Source organism: Rhea americana, unplaced genomic scaffold (assembly GCF_003343005.1).
Source record: "Rhea americana isolate MKP2758 unplaced genomic scaffold, rheAme1 scaffold_22, whole genome shotgun sequence".
Taxonomy (NCBI): domain Eukaryota; kingdom Metazoa; phylum Chordata; class Aves; order Rheiformes; family Rheidae; genus Rhea; species Rhea americana.
Window position 1 is genome coordinate 122,044 of NW_028186329.1, and position 14,620 is coordinate 136,663.

General features: G+C 39.1%; 1 protein-coding gene across 1 annotated transcript in view; it reads right to left on the reverse strand.

Annotated features, from left to right (window-relative positions):
• EFNA5 (ephrin A5) overlaps positions 1-14,620 on the reverse strand; it is a 41,010-nt gene that overhangs the window by 10,203 nt on the left and 16,187 nt on the right. The gene's annotated exons all lie outside the window — the stretch shown is intronic.

Here is a 14,620-nt window from a genome sequence, read left to right on the forward strand (position 1 = left end):
GCAGAAAAAATCACAGTAATTGCTAAAAATTTAAATACGTATCTACTTCCAAGAAAGTAGAAATAAGTACAATTAAATCCTACAGAAAAAAGTCAGCATCCATATTCCACAATCTATCTGCTTTTGTTGCAAAAATACTTATCTTGCTTCAGCAAAAAGGTGATTCCCCATGTTATATAACTAACAGACTAAACCCAGCTGATTTCTTCTGTCTGCCCTCCCCTGGCATTTGCCATTCAGTGCATTTCATTTTAAGAGTACTTACTGTCCAAGCAGAAAATGAAGAAGGGGGAAATGACACATCTAGCACTGTACCCAAGATAACACATAGACCACTATGGTCAGCATATCCTTATTTCTCCAGGAAAAAATGCTGCTATGAACACTTGCTTCCTTTGAGCAACTGTTCTTGCCTCAAAATGTGCAATTACAGTGAAATACCCCTGCCAGTCACCACAGACTGGATTTTCTGCCAGTCTGAAGTCACCTTGGCAACTTCCATCAATGTTTGCAATTTTTAAATTGTACATTTGTCTGAAGTTAAACATGCATGCTGGCAACTGAGGTACTCAATTTGGGCATACAAATTTTCCCTTGTGAAAGATCATCTCTGTATATATTTTTTTTGTACTTGTAAGAAATCTCAGAGGCTATAGCTGAAAATATTGCCTGAAGCACTGCAAAGTCATTTTATTTCATTGCAGTCTCCTCCATCACCAAAAAAGCTATATACTAAGGCAGAGTAAGAGACATTTTCTTGAAAATGACAGCTACTGGAAGCTGTCTGGATTTACAAAAAGATSATTGGGCTGGCAGGAAGTCTGCTTTGCTTATCATCAGCTTTTATTAATTCTGTCCCCATTTGTGATAATTAATGAAAATAGTCTATGTACAGACATATGAATTCATGCTCTCTGTCTGTATGCTGAGCTCACACTTGAAGGAATCCTCAACTCGCTCCAGGTGAATTCCCTTCACTCTTGGATGATGCATTTCCATGGCAAGCATCTGCTTTTTCCTAGGAAGGCCTAGCAATTCCAGTATACACACAGAAAAAGGAACAACGTCAGAGTCTAACAGAGCCAACGCTGCGGTTCTGCACCTGTTGGGAAGTACTTAAAAGATTGCTTCTTTCTTTTGATTAAAGGACAAAAASTGTGCAGAAATGATGCTCCCCCCTTCACAACGGCAAGCAGTTAAGAAGTGCTAACAGCTGGCTTTGCTGTAGGCCCTTACTAAATCAAAGTCAGAAAAACTCCCTCTACTGACATTTACAGTAACTGGTGTGTTATTTAGGGCACAATATTTGCACTCCATGGTTATATCCAGGAAATTGTGTCCTTTCTGTGGCCCTGACTGAATACATGCAACCGGCTAACTGCTTAACTCCGACTGAACAGGCAGTTGTGGATTGCTCTGAAGATCGGACTCCTACACTTACTACCACATTATTAACTCAAAGGTGGAAATAACATTTCCAACACTAGCCAAAATAGAGACCATACTGTAATCCTCTCACTGAAGGATTTTTCCTGCTCAGAAATTATTTCAGAAGTGCATGAAGAYACATGCTTATTCAAAGGCCAGATTCAGCTTCGATGATTACACACTGCTGTTTGCACCCATAAAATAAGCGTCTTTGGGTTCACCGCTGTTTATGAGAACACTTTTAGTCAACGCCAGTTCCATGATAGCTAGGAATGGCTAATATTTTGTTTGGAAAAAAACAGAAAATGAATGCTTTAAACACRTAAAGTTTATATGTATATACAAACTACAGCTTGTAGTTTTCTATATTCTTTGRGAGACCTCCTTTTCCTACCAGCCCTTACAAGACTTTGCATATTATATGTTGTATCATGACCTGAGGAAATCTAACAGGTACATTTAATTCATTGCCCTAAGAACTGACACAGTGCAAGTATGGAGAAGTGCTTTTTCCCTTTCCAAGGAAATTATGCACTCTCATGCCTGCAGTAAAATTAGGAGGATTCCTCTTTCACCACAGTGTTTTAGCTCTTCAGGAAGGAATCATAATAATAACCATAAAAAAGTGAAGTGAGTTACTGTTCTGCCTTCACATCTGGTCAACCACCAAGAATAAGGTGATGAAGGGAAACACTGCAACCTCRCTGGCCTTCCTGAGAAATTAAGAACTTGTTTGCCAAGCTGGAAGACTGCAATCAATTTTTATTTCTTCCCCTTTTCTCCTCCCTCCCACCCCCTTTTCCTTTTCATCTTAAAGGAAAGACATTGACTAGCTGTAGTGTTCACTTTAAGTCCAGATGCATCACCCGAAGGGCACAATCAGGATGGCCCATATCATCTGTCCTCCTCTCACACACACTGCAGCAAGTTTGCCAGTACTGTTCTGCAGTTTTCCCTCTCCTCTCTATTCTGCAGTGCTTTCACCATCATTCTGCAAAAACCTTGACTTTTGGATTGAGATGTCCAGGATAAGATGGCAACAACTGTAAATACTTTTTCTCCCCTCTTTCACTGATAACCCCAAGATCTCTTTTCTCTGAACRCTCAACACTAGGAATATTAGACTTGCTTTTGACTAGGTAAAGTTAACATTGTTCATGAAATCTGTTTTTTGCGTAAGCCAATCCCTTCAAGCTTGAACTCTAGCGGAAGGTTGAAATTCTCTTCTATAGGAAAGCAGCCTTAATGACAAGTTTTTGTTACAGAGCACAGAACTCTGTATCACGGTGACCTATAAGAGGGCTTTTTGAGTAATAACTGCAAAGAAACACTAAGTGACCAAAACCATAGAAGGAAAGGACAAGCTGCACATATTACTGGCAATAAATGTTAAATGTGYTTTTTCTGGAGGGAAAATAATGCATCAATTGGGACTCATCAAAAGCAGAGGTTCACATGAAAAATCCTGGGATCAGCTTGGTTTTTGGAACTGAAAACCTCCTATCAAATCGATAGTGTCTGAAAAAATTAAAATCTTGACTTCTACACTTACAGATGGGAAAGAGCAAGGAAAGAGCAACCACAGAAAGATTAGTGGTTTTAAGTTCTTTTACTTTCCAAGAAAGGCGAGATTTCAGTGCAGCAGAGTTTAACAAACTCCCTGAGAATCTGTTCRATGCTTGTCAGACAGCAACGTTTCTAAATCCTGGAAAGAAGAGAGAGAAATGGCTTCTACCTGATTTGTTAAAGTTCCTTCYCAACTAAACTATTGCTGTTGTTGCTATATTCTACTGAAATTAGCTCTACTATAAAAAGAGATGTCCTTCCTAGGCAGTACAAAGAGAAACTTCATTCTCCTGTCTGCACAAAACCAAGTTAGCCTCTAAGGCTTTAGTATACGGCTTTTCTATTTGCTCCTTTTAAAGGTGATATTAGCTATAAAATAGAAGCCAGTTCTGAGAGCAGGAAGCCTCTGATGCTAATAGAACCTGTCCCAAGCAACATTTTCCTTTTCAAAAGGAAAAATTCCCAGGGAAAAAAAGGGTGATGGAAACCTTGTTGCACAACAAAAAGAATCCTTTGATAAAAGATCTCTTGTAAGGAACAAAAGAGGTTATACCCTCTTTTTTCCATGACTGATAAGAGAACAGAAAAGAATCAGTCAGCAAGATTCACAATGAAAAACAGAAGGGGAACTTCACAATGTTGCCAATTGCTATGATTTTATTACAGTTCTGATGATATTCCCACCGCCTCCCCTGCCCCACCATCAACCTCATGAGAATCTCCTGGGTCTGTCTGTTTTAAAGAGCATTTTTTAGGTTTCACAGCTACATAAAGACTTGGAGCTAGAAGAAAACACACATTAAACCCCTCTGAAATCACAAGATATATGAAAACAACTCAATGATAATAAAAATAATTGTTGCAGTTTCTTCTTGTTTTTTAATAGAAAATTCCATGATTTAGGAGAAATTCATGCCATGATTTCTGTATTCTTGAAGTGAAAATTCTGTCTTCATTCAGCTGAACCAGAAAAAAGCACAGGCAAAAAAACCTACTTCTGTTCATAGGACTAGATCCAAGTTGGATCCCAAAATGGTACATAAAGACAAATTAGATGACAAAATTTCTCTTCTCTAAACTACTTCTGGCTACCATATTTATACCCTGTAAGGAAAGGAAATAGAATAAAGAAAATTATTCTCTCCTCATCTAGAGCCAAACCATAAATGTTTCAGTATTTGCGAGCTATATTTAAATAGAGAAATAAAAGTGCTGCTCTCTCCATCCCACTCTCAAGCAGTTCTCTGCTAGAAAACGCGCTGGATATTATTAATATATTAGATATAACAGCTTAAGCCCTTTATCAGACAGAATAAGGCTTAGCAGAGTTCTTCAATAACTACTAGGGAGCCACAGATAGAAAACAAAATGTAACGTACACAGAAATAGTTTTTCCCTCCCAAGAGGTATGTAGTTGAATTATTACATTAAATCCAAAATCTCCTTAAAGGAGTTGTCAAGATACGGCCCAATCAAATTAGGAAATGGGCTAATTAAAACATAAACGTAAAATGCAGGAAAAAAAAAGGTATGAGAATTTCAAAAGTTGGTTATCAAGACCTACTYGCCATGTGACAGGAGCTGCAATTAAACATTTTCCTGAGATGGGCAGCAGTTTGGCTGGCTTGAGGCTCAGCTTCTAACCAAAGAGCATCTTATTCCGAGGCTGCTTATAGAAAGCATCTCAACCATCCTATCTGCCGATATTCACATGTAGWAGGCGGTTTACTCTGCTTGCCTCCTAATTCATTCTTAGCCTTCTGATTGTAACATTGAACCCTTTACTAGAATGAAAGTCAGGGCACAGATTGATGGGGGGGGGAATCACGAATGCAATGCGAATACTCATTGAGCATTACAAATATATTTAATACTCAAGCCACAATCCACTATGGGCCCTATTAGACAGCGAAACTGAAACCGTTCAGTATTCAAAGTGTCCCATTTTTCCAAGTCGTTCGAATAGCACCTTCTTTCTAGAGCAAGGAGACGCTGACAAAGGACCTTCCTTTCCTTAAGCAGAATAAAACTCCTCCTGTGTGTCTTCACAGCCCTGATATAACACACAGCAGACACATACCGAATGATAATTTCTCTTACTATTTCATATTTCAAGCTTCTATTACCAGTCCACTTGGAATATTCTTTGAAAAATTATMAACTAGTGCCTATGATACAAGTCTATAGAGACAAGTCCGTTTATTTCTCACTATGTTTTTTGGGAACTGTGATTTCTCTCACTTACCCTTTGCATGAATGCTTTCTTCTGTGCTCTGCTAATATGGCCAAACAGGATTTTATTATTATTATTATTATTATTATTATTATTATGAACCCAGATCTCACCTCAGTTCATTGCAGAGATACTACCAGCAGCATCCTCTGCTACTAATAGCTGCTTCCAAACCACAAACACTGACCAGAAGTATTGGTTCATACTGGGAAGTCTATAGAGATTTATTTTTGAACTTCTCCCCCACCTYTCTAAGGAGATAAGCCATATACATGAAGCTGGAGTAAACACTTACTATCCAATCCAAAGGATTGCACTACAGTAATCACCTGCAGAAACGTCAAGAAAAAGGAACCTGCAGCAACCAAATACAGAGGATGATGTGTGCTGTAAATCAGAAACTCATATTTAGGCAATCCCTTCCACCCTCTTAGTCTGGCAAGTTACACACAATCTCTCCAGGAAAGAAATATTTAGAGCTCTGATTTGCCTCTGGCCGTTTCATGCACAATACTGCTCTCATTAGTCAAATCCAATATCTAGGGAACCTCATACAACCTGCAAAACCTAATTCCACCAAGTAGAAGTGTTTTAGTATCCAATACCTTGCGTCAGCTACAAAGCTTTTGAAAGTTTTATTTTTAAGAACAGTCATCCGCTCCTTTCTTTATAAAGAAATGAGTATGTGTGAGAGCATTAAAAATGCAGTTTTCCATTATGTTTGCCACAGGCAATATTTCTCAATTTGTGCAAGTCAAAAGAAAAAATAGCCTATTAGTTGTTAGAAGAGTTGAGCCTTTCCCCTGTAGGTTTTCATGTGATTTACCATACAACACAAATGTATGCAAATTAGCCAGGTAAATGCAGAATTAGTTATTAATATTCTTCTCACAATGTAGATTGAAAAAAGTTACAAATTTGCATAAATGGTATAACTGAAAAAGTCAGCTAGAATTTAATGAATCAATAAAACACTCCTTTGTGTATATATATAAASTGAGGCCCATATCTAAGGACAACAAAAGAGTCTTTAAAATTATTAATTAAAAATAGACTCCCTGAAAGGATTTATAGACGATGATCTCCTTATAAGCATTAAAATCTAAAATTAAAAACAAGATAAATTCTGGTCCTACTGAAATCCCAACTTTCACCAATCAATTAAATTTGAGTTTAATTAAGGGAAAAAAAAAAAAAAAAGAAAGAAAAGGTCTATTCATGCCTGTTCTTCTATTCCAATATGCCAACAAAAGTTGAGTTTTGTTGCGGTAGTACAAATGTAACTCCATTCTGGAAAAATTAAAATACTGACTGCTCATGGCTTACTCACTATTCATAACTGATAATCAGGCACATTTTTTGAGTAAATTCTGACTGAACTTATCTGCCCCATTGCTATTGCCCATTTTACTATCCCTTTGTATTTAGTCAACACTAGCACAAGATCATATACAAAAATCACATGGCAAATTAAAGACTGAGAAATCTCAAGCCATCAGACAGACAGAGAGAACCTCTGCTGGAAAAGAACCTGATTTAGGACAGCCAACAACACTTAAACTGTGAACAATTACTTAAAGAGGAAAAATACATATATACATCCATAATATTGCCTATGGTTGAACACAGGCAATGGTACTTATAGGTACAACTGGTATTTCCAAGTGAAATTTTTAAATAAAAAGTATTAAAGGGGTGTCCAAACCAAATGCACGCTTTGCTTTACTCCTGCATTCTCAACTATATACACATATGAAGTGAATGTAAAAGCAACCTTATCATATTTCTCTACTCGTATCTCTGTGTGTGTACATACACACACGCATGGAGTAGTATTCTGCAGCTTATACAAAACAAATCACTATACAACGTGCACAACAATGGAGAAAAAGACTTGTTAAAAAGTCATGCGCGCAACAAATAAAATATGAAGTACTGCTTTTATTTCCTAACATCTTATACGTAATTTGCACTTGTTTTGCACTGGTGTAAAAACACTGGATTATTATGGCCTACATTGTAATTGACTATATTTCTCAGACCTGCTAAAAATAGTGTCGGAAATGGAAATGACTTGCCAGACACATGCAAGAACAAATGCTATTTTAGTGAGAGTTCTTGGAAGAAAGTAATACACAGTTACTCTTTGTGCATTAGCACTTAGTGTTGACTCAACTGTCCCATTTCAACTGCTTGGCCAGAAAGGATATAAATTTTTTTGCAGTTCCTAATCCACTGCACCTCATATGTCTGGTTGAAGGCTGCACGGATTGAAATTAGGTTTCATACTAAAAGTCATTTCAAATAAATAAAATTCTGTAGGGTAAGAGAYGTAAACCATGAATTTACAAGTCTGATGAAGCCATTTGCCCAGTATTTCCTCTGTTAGGGGATTCAGTGTGGTCTAGCCCCATATCCACCTTTCTCAGGACGGTCCCTTATCTGCTTTAGAGGACAATTTAATGGCAAGACTTCTCTGTYGCTAGATTACTGCATGGCTGGTCTACTGTGGTCAGGCTTTTTCCAGTGCAGAACATAAAAGCATCCAGAAGCCCAGTCCATCACTGCTGGGCACCTCCCGAGCTGACCAAAARCTGTGGGCTCCCAGGAGGCAGACAGCACCACAGCTGGATCAAGTCCACAGATTTATAGTCATATTGCTATCATCCATCCTCCCAAGTTGAGCCCAAGATGACACAAAATCACCCTGATGCAGGGCAGCCTGTATCCTTCAAACCTTCCGGCAAACAACGCAGACATTTCAGCTGCAGAAGACACCACACACTGAGCTGTTCCAGCGAAACAAGCCCACCTATGTGACAACCTAGCTCAGCTGTGCTTTACAAAGACTTTTTTCTGTAAGAGCAAGAACAGTTATGTTTGTTTACGAACTAGGACAAAGCTGTCATCCGACTGCAGCCTGAGCTTCCCAGCAAATCTGTCCTGCCTCTGCAGCGCTTCTTCTCATTAAAAAACAAACAAAGCTCAGCTGGAAATAAATGAAAGACATACTCTGCTTTGAATGGACTTTTAGCTGCATGTAAGCTCCTGTGAAATATAAGGAGGTAGAGATGAAGAACAGGTCGTATGTTTGCCCCCACATGAAATATATGCGGGCCTCTTTCTCATATGGGTTTCTCTTTCATAAATGCAAACTATATTACGTTCCACAAAGTAAGGGCCAACRTTACTACGCTAGCAGAATATAAATGACTGATGTCACACATCTCTTGTATCAAACTAACAGTATTATTAACTAGAATGAAACAAAAGCCACAGATCTCATTACTGTTTTTAGTGGCATTAACAGAAACAAATACAGTTATTGTACAACATTAAGACTGTATTAGAGTAAATTGCTAATAAAACAAGTTAATACTATCAAACAGAGCACTTAGGGAAAAATATATCCTCTTCATACTTTTCATAAGCACTTTTATACTTTGATTTTCCCTTGGTATCACTAGAAATAACATGTTTTCTTCAAGCAGGCTAYCCATTTTGCAAACTTCCATCTCTAAGAACTAGACATAAGTAAATCCTTTGAAGAGACATTATAGTCTTGTTAGTAATGACCTTCTCTTTTTGATCTTTAAAGCAACATGTTCACCCGCATGGAATTTGTGGGTACTGTATCATGTTACTAAACCTCATATACTTTAATGGACTTCATATTACCCATGTCTGGCTTTACCACTGCTGACACTATAATTAAAACCAAGAGGAGCATTCCACTCCGCTCTCTTTTCATGTGCTTGCTTCTTTCTTTAAAATATCTGGAAACATTTCTAGCTTCCTATGCAACACATGTAAGTTTTATCAGTTCCTAAAAATAAAAAAGTAATTGTAAATGCTGTATCATGTTGGAAGTGTGACAAACACCCAGACATGAGAAGTCAYCCAATCAAAGCAGCAAGATCTTATGTTTACATCTCTCTCAAGGAAAATGCAGTAGAGGCAGGAAGGGGTCTACAAGAAGCCACCTTAGGAACAGAGGAAATTTAGAAAACAACAGAAACTGGGAGGTGTATGTGGTTGTTGTTTAACATAAAGGCAAATGGTGAGAACAATGCAAGCTTGAATGCGTTCGAGTGCATGTGCATGTCCAAAAGGATGCAAATGCATTGCTTCAGGAGAATCCACCACCCAAAAGACTTCAGAAAGGTCTTTTCTTTCAGGAAACCAGCAACTCAGCACAGTTATTACAAAAAACACCTTTATGCACGTAGCTAGCTTCTCTACAAATAAATCCAAGTGGGCAGGATGAAAATCAGATAAGAAATAGAAAGGATAAAGTCCATAAAATGCACAATAGTCCTCTGTAATTCAAGCTGTTTCTGACAAGTAAGGGAAGATTCTCATAGCAGAAACCTTCTGTTTCATTACACCAACTGTAATGGGGTCCCAGCCAATGATTAAGTACGGTACGAATTAAATAACAGATGCCAGCACTGTATTAATAACAGGACGTCTTTATCAGGTGAATTCCCAGTTTGYTCAAGTCCTGGAGAGGGACTATTGAACCTTCAATCACTCTGCCATATGAGCCAGAAATTTTTCTTCTAGTCTTTAAAAGAAAGAATTTCCTTAACCCTTCAACTTGTCACCCTTCCCGTGAAAAATTCTGGAGCATGTTAAGCTGAAGTCTTCTCTCTAACTGAAATTTGTCCAGTGCATCAGGCCACAGCAGTTTTCTTTAAGCTTCTCAGCTCCCTGCYTCTTTATTTCACCTGTCTAGTTTGTGTGCAGCACTGCAGGCCACACTCACTCTTCRAAAGCCATATTTGAAAAAAAGCCAGTCTACATGAGTGTTATTTCATCACTGCAGCCTCTTCAAGGAGAACTGCTGCCTTGTTGGGAATGCGACATGCCTCACCTATACCAGAAAAGAACCGTAGACTATCATAACTATGACTGTGGGAAAGCCTGAAACACCCATGGGACAGCTAACATTTCATCTTAGCTCTGCCACAAATTACTTCCTCCCACGCAGTTTTTTTTTTTAATTAATGTATAGCACAGGATATTCATCCCTATTTCCAGTGATCACTCCCAGCTGAACTCAAAAATAGATATATATGTGTGTACATTCTCGCACAAGCAGGACTCAAAATCCCTGGGGGTTTGAAAACATTTCTCAAAAACAAAGAATACCTCATTAGACTGCTGAGCCACATAGGTATCACCCAATCTTTTCCACAAATCCAGCAGAAAAGCCAAATGCTGTAACAATGCCTCCTTCTCTCAAAATAGGAGTATCTTCCCACTATTCTTCCAGAAAAGCCACTATTTGACACAGTTTTCTCAAGTTTTCTCTGATTCTCTTTCACACCCAATGCTTTCTGATCTAAGCAAGCATCTCCCCACTGCAAGCTAGCACTTCTGTCCTTTACCTGCTAAGCAGTTAGGGAAYTGAGACAGGTTGCCTCAACCACACGGTATCCATCACTGCCATACGTAAGCCTCTTTCTCGTAGTGTGGTYTCTCCAGTCTTCTTTGGGTAAAGACCTAAGGGCCAGCCACGTTAAAAGCAACCCTGCTAGTGAACTATAGAGTTCGTGCCCTGCACTGTGTGATCTTCAAGATCTGCTTACATTTGAATCTCTGCTTCTGGCTAATTCATCTCAATCACATCAGCACTTTATATAGTTCTGGTAGCTGTCGAGTGCTGCGTGCCAGTGTGCATCAGATACATCCTTCTCTTCATACTCCTAAGCAGCTTCAGTGCCCCAGCTTTGCCCCAAAGAAACCTGGACATACTCCCATTTAATAAACCGAAGTCATGTGAAAAGTACGTATTTTCTCCTTGAACTATTATAGAAAAACATACAGAATTCAAAAAAAAAAAAAAAAAAAAAGCAACCTTACTTTGGAAAAGTAAGCAACCTTACTTGGTGGAAAAAAACAACAAATAGGTAACTGTAAATCTGTATGCACTGCCTGATCTGAAGTTTTAAGTAAACAAATGTAGCAGACACTTGCATAAACATCTGTGACTCCTGGTGTTGCTGGCTGGAAAGCCACAACGAGCTCCTGAGGATGCCCACATGGGTACCGCAGCTGCACAGGCTAAAGGAGGCCCCACGGGGCTTCTGCTCCCTCCAGGAGCACGGAGACCCTCAGGGCTCAGTACACTCCACATGGGATTTCCAGCTAGGACAACAGCAAATCTGAGTCTCTTTTCTTAAGTCCTTTTCTTAAGACTTGCACAGCTAAAACCAATAACACAGAAGGTTCCTTTTAGTTCTGYGGTCCCATTTAATTTTTAATCTCTGAAAAGCCTTAAGTTCACCTTCTAGGGGTCGCTGCATAATCTGTTCTTTAACCAAGCAAGAGTATTTCTGTTACTCTTGTGTTCTTCTGTTCTCCCTTTGTGAAATGTCCCGTGGAGACAAGAATATTTTCTTGGATCAAGCTGGATATTTATTTTTTCTTTTTTTTGAAAGCCCACAAGGTGTATAATCAAAGCTGGCACTGGAGCATCCTAATTACAAAACCCAGCAAGGCACTTTTGCACACATTTTGTGCACTTCTGATTTCCCATTTGCAGAGTCCTCTTAGTGAGAAAGTAGAGATTGCACAAAAAGTTCAGGAAACAGAACCAAGTGTGGCAGTAAATCATTTTTCATTTCTGCCTTTAATACTGAGATCAAATAAAGAAAAATTGACCCTGTATATGTAGCATGTCATTCTATTTTTGTTTGAGACAAAATCCTGAACTCCTCAGAAGGAATAGTGACCGGAGGAGGGCAGGAGGAAAGGAAGAAGAGCTCAAGGCCTATGTTTTTATTTTATTTTTTTWAAGACATTTCAAAGAAACATGCACCTTGAAACTGAGTTGTGGGAAAACAGCAGGTCTGAAGTGCTATCCGTGCTGGCTGCTTTCTGCAGAGTTGAAGTGACCGTTTTCAGATCCTTTCATTCTGTGGTGAAAAGATCATTACCATGCTACTCCCGGGAAGTCAGTCCTCCCGCAAGTGAGCTCCTTTGTTATGAATATGGAACAGATGGAACCAAATCTATCTGCTCTGTAGGAACAAAAACACTTACAACCTAGCTCTCTCTATTAAAGACTCTACTTAGCTCCTTTATACCACTGGCTTTCTGTGCACTGCTGTGAGGTTTTGACTTTATAGAAAAAGGCACTTCATAAAAGCAATAGTTCTTACTCTTAAACCAAAGCGGCCTAAGAACTGCAGAAGATGAATGCAGAGTTTAACCCGCATGGCTCCTTGGAGATATGCAAATATTCAATTACTATTTTTTTAAGCTAGAAAAAGGATTTCTTTTTTTGAGGAGGAGGAGAAATAGCCATATGTTGCGAAGACTGTGTATCAATGGCAGTGAAGCATGTAGATGATAATATGCTACTCACTCTAATAAAGGTTGAATCTAACTACGTTATTGCAAAAAGGAACATGGATTTCATTTGTAGATATGTCAGCACGGATCAAGATGACACTCCTGCAAAGAAATCTATATCAGTCTTCCAAAAAATTGACTTCTTCGGTAGGAGACAAAAACCRCTTTGAAATTACATCCCCACCACAAATAYAAAGAAGATATAATGCATCAATTTWTTTCCAAATATGGCATCAAGCAGGGGCTACTCACTAAGAATGTAACAGAAACTACAACACTATTACAACAGTTAATTTTACAAACTGAAAATATGCATGAGCTGTAGCTGAAACCAACAGACATACTTACTGACTCTGCTCATTTGCAATGTAGTCACAGCGGACACATGTAGAGTGTCTATCACATCTCTTCCTACCAGAATAATTGTGAGTGTTCATTCCTAGCCACACACGCACAAATAGACGCAGATACTGTTTATATCAACTTCTCACAAAAGCCCATACAACAGAAGTCAGTGGCCCTTTACTCGCTATTTAATATGTTAATACATTTACCGTCTGGCTGCCTTTTCAGAAGTAATTGAAAAAAGGATTTCTGTGGCAGGATGCTTTGATTCTGACTAAATCAAGTCTTCAGGCAAATTTTCCCCTGCCAGCGAAGGCACAGCTTGCCTGAAGTCGTAACCTTTGCTGGCGGAAGGGAACTGGCCTTGAAACAGATCATGAAACAGATGTTTTATGCCAAATCAGAGTCTAGGGATACACAGGCTACTGCAAATAAAACTCTTCTCCTGTCTGTTCAATCATCTCAATTCCCTGCAGTGTGAAATATGAACTTGCCAACAAATGGCCAGTGTGCTATGCGGCACAGCAGGGAGAGCAAGTGCCACAGCTGCACCAAGGACTGGAAAACTCTAGACATTCACAACATTTTCATTAGGCTTGCGTTTCAGACCCAGCCTAAGCAATTACGTGCTGTGGGCACCATCTCCAAGAGAAGGTGACAGTTTGTAAAGATAAGCTTCTGCCAGCTTGAGCTACAGAAATTGCGTTTGCATGGCAAGGAAGGGAGTGCGATTCACATGACAGTATCCACAGCTTATGTTCATTAATGGCACATTACTGCAACACAGACCCTGGATTTTTCTTTTTTCTTTTTTAATAGGATTACTTTCCTGTAAGACTTTCCGACCTCCACATGACTCCTAATAAAATACCCAGCCATCAACTCCCAAATCAAGCTTAACGGCAGGGCTATGACAAAAGCCCCAGAGAGTCCCCTGTTGATTTCTACCATGGGCAGGGCTCCCCGTCACCTGAGAGCAAGGTGGCACGAGTCACCTGAGAGCAAGGTGGCACGGGTCTCGGGGGACCTGAGCGCAGGCAATGCTCCAGCTCCTCCCCTTGTATACACCAGCTTCACCTCATTAAAGCCTTAACCGCCTAGAGATGCGCACTTGCTCAAGATAGAGCTTTAAAGCACTAGTTAAACGTAGCAGAAGCCTTGTACTCTGAAGCTGATTTCCAACAACATCAACACTACAATCACTCTTTTATGTATTCCTAAGCTAACAGTTGCACTTCGTGTTAAAAGAACAGCTAACAGTACCACGCTAACTTATCCCTTCCTTATGGGAGAGCAGAGACGGGGTTCAAGTTGACAAGAGTATTGTATTTGAACACAAAGAAAAAAAAAAACCCAAAAAATAGTAAAACACAAACATGCTATTCAAAACAAACTACTGAGCAGCTTTCAAGATGTTTACAACTCACGTCAGAGATCACCTTTTCAGAAGAACTCAGTGCTTCATGTGCAAACCATTTCAGATGTCTGGTCAACTTATCTGGATACCTAAGTGACAGCTAAGTACTTCTGAAATSATGATGCTAATTGAGAATGCTAAGCACTTTTGACATATGGCCTGCAATACACAAGCTATTTATTCTATCTCCTTTTGGACAGGGGCCAAGGAAGAACAGGCTTGAAGAAGCATCTTAAAATTTACGCACACTGTAATTTACATTGCATCTA